Source organism: Epinephelus fuscoguttatus, linkage group LG19 (genome assembly GCF_011397635.1).
Source record: "Epinephelus fuscoguttatus linkage group LG19, E.fuscoguttatus.final_Chr_v1".
Lineage (NCBI taxonomy): Eukaryota > Metazoa > Chordata > Actinopteri > Perciformes > Serranidae > Epinephelus > Epinephelus fuscoguttatus.
Window position 1 is genome coordinate 2,674,950 of NC_064770.1, and position 7,190 is coordinate 2,682,139.

The following is a 7,190-nucleotide window of genomic DNA, read 5'->3' on the forward strand; positions in this document are numbered from 1 at the left end:
TTACTATCGGTTCAAGTATTGCAGTTCTGTGTGTGGTTTGTCCAAGTGGAGTTGCCATAGCAGAATGCCAAGGCTGGTTGCCATTAACGTTGTTGCCAGACTGCTGTATGGTTAACGTTCCAGGCAGGCAATGTAAATTTGTCTCTCTATTAATTACTAAATAAAAGTGGAAAACGAGATAATATGAGCATTATGTAGGCTATATTTGAACTGTTTATTGTGATTTTGTTAAGTGTTATGAAATTTTGATGTCATGAATGGTTATTGTTTTGCAATGTTGCACCAAATGTAACCACGTTATAATAGCTAGCTAACTAGCTAGCTAACAACAAGCCTTGAACTTGGAAGTGTCTCTCATAAAGTTAGCGCTGCATGTGTAATTTCACAGTGAGTCGTCATGAGCAGGAGGAAGGGTGGCAGAGACATTCGGCCTTTTTTTTTGGCAAGTCTCAGAAAAGAAACAAAGTTAAGTTAAGCACAGTGAGAAAAATGAGTAGCGTTACCCTATCAGTCGGATTATGGAAGTAATGTTAGTTATACGGTACTGTAGCATTAGTACAAAAAATGAGTCATGAGTTATTTCTTGATATAAGAATTATTGTCATTCAGATCAGAAATGGTTTGTAGGCTATCTGAGCAAGAGACACCATTTGTTATCTGATAATATTTCTTCCGTGTTTACTTTGGTGTGTTCAGAATAATGAGTGAAAAAATGTAAAGTGACAAGAGGTCAGAGAAGAGGAGATGACTTCAATTGAGCGGCAAGCAACTAGTGTGAGTCGTGAGTGTAAAATGAAAGGTAGGGATGTCCCGATCCGGCTGCCGATATATAAAAACATGCTTCGGCATCGGATTGGACTGCATGGAAAAATGCTGATCCAAGAACTCCAATTCAGTTTTTCATGGAGTCCGATCCAGGTTTTCCGACCAGCCCAGCGCTCCATAATTCAAGCAGTCCATTCCAGTGATCTGCTCCAGCTCTTACTATCAATCCACCAGGCCAGCATGCAGACGGCAGACACACATGGAGGGTAGGAAGAGTAGCGGTCAATTTAGTTAACTATTTGTTTTCTGCTCTGGTTTTTTGAGAGTGATATTTTTATTTGGTTTACACTCTTACTGTTTAAGTAAAGAGCACTGATGGCATTGTTTTGGGCACAATTAGTGAAACTGGAGCCATGGATGGACTATTGCTTGTTTAAACAGTTGTACAATATTGTGTGTGGTTTTTTTGTCCCCTCTGTTGGTCCCAGGAAACAGCAGCACCAGGCTTGCACTGACACTACTAAAATAACTGAAAAGGAAAAGCTGCACTGTTTGTTAAATGTCAACAATGTCTTGTGGTGTTAATCTATTTTTTTTTTATTTATTAGGGGGCCAAAGCACAAGTGTGTGGAGTCTTGCTGCTATTTTAATTTCAATATTATATTCAATAGACATTTTAAAGATTTCTTGTGTTGATTTATTTTCTATTTATTAAGGGACCAAAGCAGCCAAAGCAAACCAGCTATATTTTTTTATTTAATGTTAATGTTCAAGTTTAAAGTTTGTTTATTTAACCCTGTTAACAATAAACAGGTCAGCTTCTCATATCAACTGTTGTGGATCATTCTAACTAACCCGATTAAGTAGTTGTTCTTGTTAGAGTAATACCGCTTGATCAAACCTTTTCTAACACGACTGACAACAAAATAAGTGAATATGTATAATACGTGCTTGGATCGGATCGGTATCGGTATCGGCCAAAACTCAAGGCTGTAATATCGGTATCGGATCGGAAGTGGAAAAAGCTGGATCGGGACATCCCTAATAAAAGGGCAATAAATCAGATCTGTTTCTACTGAAATTGTGTGGCACAGACCTTCCTATGGATCAAAACACTTCAATATGATTATGGGTGAAGTTGTACTTTATTAATCCTTAATCCCTAGTCTAAGGCACTTAGACATTAAAAAAAAAAAAAACGTATCTCATGTGTTAGTGAATTTGTACATATTTTATTTTAGAATTTCAATGGCAGGAAGTAAGGGTGTGTGTGTGTGTTTGGGGGGGGGTGGGGGGGTGTGCAGATTTGGTCCCCCCCAATGTTGACTCCATGGCTACAGCCTTGCTTTGAAGACAGCACAGATGGATAAAGGGGCTTCAGTTACCTGTCCAAAGGGGCTGTCTGATGATATTCTAAATATAGTGTACCCTTAAACCGATATTGATATTTTTAGGTAGGCTTTTTTTTTGGCTAAATAACAATTTGCTGCTGCCCCTGTCCACAGCTACCCTGGAAATCCAGATTTCTTGCTAGAGCACAATTTGAATTTGCTCAGTGAGTCACTCTGGCAATCAGTAATGATGCTCATTACCCATGCCCTTGGAGCCGAGCTGCACCAATCACATCGGTGTATCTGATATAGGCGGGCCAGAGGCGAGCTAAACAGATGACGACAGCGCTGCAACGACGAAGTCGGGAATCAGTCAGTAAACATTGCAAGATGGCTACGGATGAACACCAGTTGTTTGAAACGGCGTTGGCCACTACAATGAACAAGTTAGACTTAGCTTTTTCTTTAAAAGAGGTTAGACTTAGCTTTTTCTCTAAAAGAGGAACAGAAGACGGTGCTTGAATCTTTCCTTTGCAAGAAGGACATTTTTGCTGTTTTGCCAACCGGATACGGCAAGCGTCTAATCTACCAGTTAGCTCTGCTGGTAGCACTCTGGATACATCACCCCGTGTTTTGTTCTGATTGGACGTAATGTTATCCAATTGCGTGCAGTAATATTTTCAAATACATGCTTGGTGCCTCCCCTCGAGTTGGGCCATTTGCGTTACTCATAGCCAGACCCTAAATCTTTCAAGATTTGGGTCTGGATTTCCATGCTAGTCCACAGCAGGACATTGGCTAGCTTTTGTAGCAGTGTGCCTGGCTGCCTCTCCAAACTGGGGGCGTGCCGACCTCCATCTTCTGTAGGTAGTACACTGAATATGCACATGTACTTCATACAAACCCACCTCAAAAAGTCCAAAATATCCCTTTAACAATGTCTTTGTTCAATGCAAATATCCCTGAGCCATGACAGTGTGAAAATGAGTAAGCATGCAATACTAGGACCCTGAACTTGAAGCAGCAAAATGGAATTCAGCCATCTTTCACTTTAAAACTAGAGTAGAATCAGTCAGGAAGGATAAGAAGACAGCAATTGTCTATGGCCACCACATGCAAAACCATTCCCTTTTTGGGGGTGGTCTTGCGTTTGCCTCTCCATTGCACCTGTTGTCACTTTAATTTGCACCAAAGCAGGTGAAACTGATTCACAATCACTTGCATTTCCTAAATGGACAGATTGATATCCTTGAAGTTTAACTGACTTGGTGTAATACTGTGACGATAAAGTGTTCTCTTAATTTTTTTTTTTTTTTGATCAGTGTAATACACTATTATCTTACCAGAACACTGCGCTCTGACAATGCAGTTACTTGTGGTTCCTAAGGTCTCCAAAAGTAAAAAAAAGAAAAAAAAAAAGAAGCCAGAGCCTTTAGCTGTCAGATTCCTCTTCTGTGGAACCATCCTCCTGTTTAGGTCCAGGAGGCAGACACCATCTCCACATTGAAGAGTAGACTTAAGACCTTCCTCTTTGAGAAAGCTTATAGTTAGGGCTGGCTCAGGCTTGCCTCAGACCACCCACTACTTAGGGTAATGTAGGCCTAGTCTGCTGGGGGACCCCCTGTGATACACTGAGCCCCTTCTCTTCTTTGCTATCTCTCTTCATTTGCTAACCTTCATGTCCTACTCTGCATAACACTAACTTGGCTTCTTTTCTCTCCTGGGCCTCTGTGTTCTACTGTCTTGTAGGTTCCCTCGAATTGCGGCTAACCTGGATCACGGGTCGTGGTTGCACTGCTGACATGGTCCTGGCTGATGCATACAACTATTATTACACACATATGATTATTATTGTCACATACCTTAACTATCATATATATATATATATATATATATATATATATATATATATAATATGAATTTTAACAGTTGTCCAATAGGGCTGTCAGCTGTGTATTAACCTGACTTCTGCACAACACAACCAATGGTCCCAACCCCATTGATAAAGCAAGAAATTCCACTAATTAACCCTGATAAGGCACACCTGTGAAGTGGAAACCATTTCAGGTGACTACCTCTTGAAGCTCATGGAGAGAATGCCAAGAGTGTGCAAAGCAGTAATCAGAGCAAAGGGTGGCTATTTTGAAGAAACTAGAATATAAAACATGTTTTCAGTTATTTCACCTTTTTTACACATAACTCCACATGTGTTCATTCATAGTTTTGATGCCTTCAGTGAGAATCTACAATGTAAATAGTCATGAAAATAAAGAAAACGCATTGAATGAGAAGGTGTGTCCAAACCTTTGGCCTGTACTGCATATATAAAAAACCATGAATGAAGTAATTCTTATGATATGAAATCAAACAGTGATACTTATTACCTGCACAAATGTTCTGTTTTAGGGGAAGCAAAAAGTTACATTCATCAGAAATGTGAAATGTAAGTTGATAGCCTATAACCTCATAACAGACTAGGTAGAAGTGGAAACACAGGAAAGGATTTCCAAATATTAAATGCTCAATTATTGATATTTAGTTGGAAAATGAAAAAAGTGCTTCTAATATGTCACATAAAACACTTAAGCGTGATTCCAGACTGCTTCTGCTCCTAAAGTAAAGAGTGGAAAAGTAGTTAATGACTAGTCTAGCCACCAGACAATCAGAGATCTCCGCCTTCTGATAGTCTGGGGACACTCCTTTCTAAAGTGTGTTTAACACACCGGCGAAAACGGCCGGCAACAAAGCAACGCCTCTTGCATTTTTGAAAAGGACACGCCTTCTCGGAAATGTGCGCTCCCCCTTTCCTTGTCCGCAAGGAAACAAACACACAGCTTGAAAATGGATGCCGAGAGATTAAACTCTGTTTTATCAAACGTGTGCTCATCCGTGAAGAAAATATTTTTTCCAGCGGATGTCTTAGTTACAATAGGGTGACCATATTTTGATTTCCAAAAAAGAGGACACTCGGCCAGCCACGACATAGCCAACTTAAATGATACTTGCAGTTTACTCAAAGATGCCTTATAATTTTAATATATTTAAAATTTATATGTATGGATAGAAAATTCAGTTATATTACAAAATAATATCTCTCAAAGACAGAAATTCAGATAGGCCCCAGTAGGGACACATACACACACTAGAGTGTGGCGATCCGAGCCCGACGGTACCCGACGGGTCGGGCGGGTTTGGTCAAAAATGTAGCTATAAATTGTATTCGGGCTCGGGTCGGATTCGGTCAGCTTTCAGTGAAAATGTAGAGTAAAAATAAATAAAATCCTATTGTCTGTCCTGTTTATTGCTTGGGCACTGTTATTTACATGACAACACCTGAGCATAACACACACAGACACACACTGGCTGTTTGTTTCTACCTCTTCCCTCGCTGGAAGTCTTGGACCTCCAGCCGCCCTCCTCCGCCTTGATTAAACGCTGAAAATAAAAGAGGGAGGCAGGTTTTTCCTATTTTATCTTATTTTGTTTTATTTCTCCCTGTCCTCTCGCTAGAAGCGTCGGACCTCCCGCCTCCCACTGGAGGTCTCCCTCTCCGCAGCTGAGCACCCACGGTGCACGCCCGGCCTGTTAAATAGCCTGTAACTGTAACAACTGTGTGACACAAACTCAGTGCTTTGGTCATTAAATAATAATCGGGCTCGGTTTGGGTTAGGACAGAAATATGCGGCCCGTGCCGCACTCTAACACACACACACACACACACACAAACACAAACACACGGAAAACCGGACATCATCAGTTTATAAAAAAAAACCCCGGATGCCCCGGACGGGACGTGAAAAGTGGACATGTCCGGGCAAAAGAGGACGTTTGGTCAGCCTAACTTACAACATGATTGAGCTAACTGGAGTAGTTTCATGTCGTATCTGACAATGGGAGGCTTTTAACAGATGACGTCCTGATGTTAGCTGTCCCTGAATAAATAAATAATGTAACTGAATAAATACCACACACAGCAACACAAAACTGCTTTGCTAGCTCAATCATGTTGTAACTAAGATATCCGCTGGAAAAGATATTTTTTTCACGGACCGTTTAATGAGTTATTACCTATTACAGACACCGCTAACGGCTAACAGGGCTAACAGCTAACGGTTAGCCCAGCTAAAGTAAACGTGGACACAGAAATAGTATGTTCAGTCATTGTGTTTATAGACTTTACAAACATCGGATTTGTCTAAACAGTGATGTGAAAAAAATGTGATATATATATATATATATATATATATATATATATAGATACAGCTAAAAGCTCTGCTGGTTTTCTACCCGGAAGATTTGTAAACAACAAGGCGATACCCTCTATAGTCCGGCCGGATGAGTCATGGCCTTGTAAAGGATTATGTTTGTTTCTTTTAGTTGGCGAGAATGTGTCACCGCAAACGCGACAAACATCCACTAACTTTGACAGCGTTTTCTGCGAGCACGCCTGAGCTATTTTGTACCGCTACACGTGTTCCTAGTGGGACTATGTTTACAAGCACAAGAGTTCAGCGAGCCACCGAAAGACCGCCCTGCAGATTTACTATTGATTCTGCAACGTAGGGAGTTTTTTTTAAACTCTGAAATTGTATCCGCCCATCTAAACACAAAATCAGGGAGAAAGTCATCAGTCTTTAGTTAAGTAAAGCGTCTAAAGACTGACTTGTGAGTCTAGTTAATGACTGATGAGGTCTATCTGACCAAAATTTAGTATTTAGAATCATGGGACTGTGTTTGGATAATCTTTCCAACTAGAATACCACCTCACAGTTCCACACCTTTGTGAACCAGTCAGAATTCTCTTAGTTTACATTCATGTCTGTGAAAACGTGGATGCTTCACACACATCTTCCCTTTGGTAGCACAGAAGATCTATACAATCAGCAGTTTCAAGGTGGGCACCCCACCTTGTTAAGTAATGGCCACAAAAGTTTTTTTTACATAACATTTTGATGTCACAGTGAAGTTGACCTTTGACCTTTTGGACATCACTATCATTTTACCTAATTAGACATTTATGTGACATTTCATCATGATCAGCATATGAAATCCTCATTTATGGCAAAAAAACCATGTTTGTAAGGTCACAGTGAC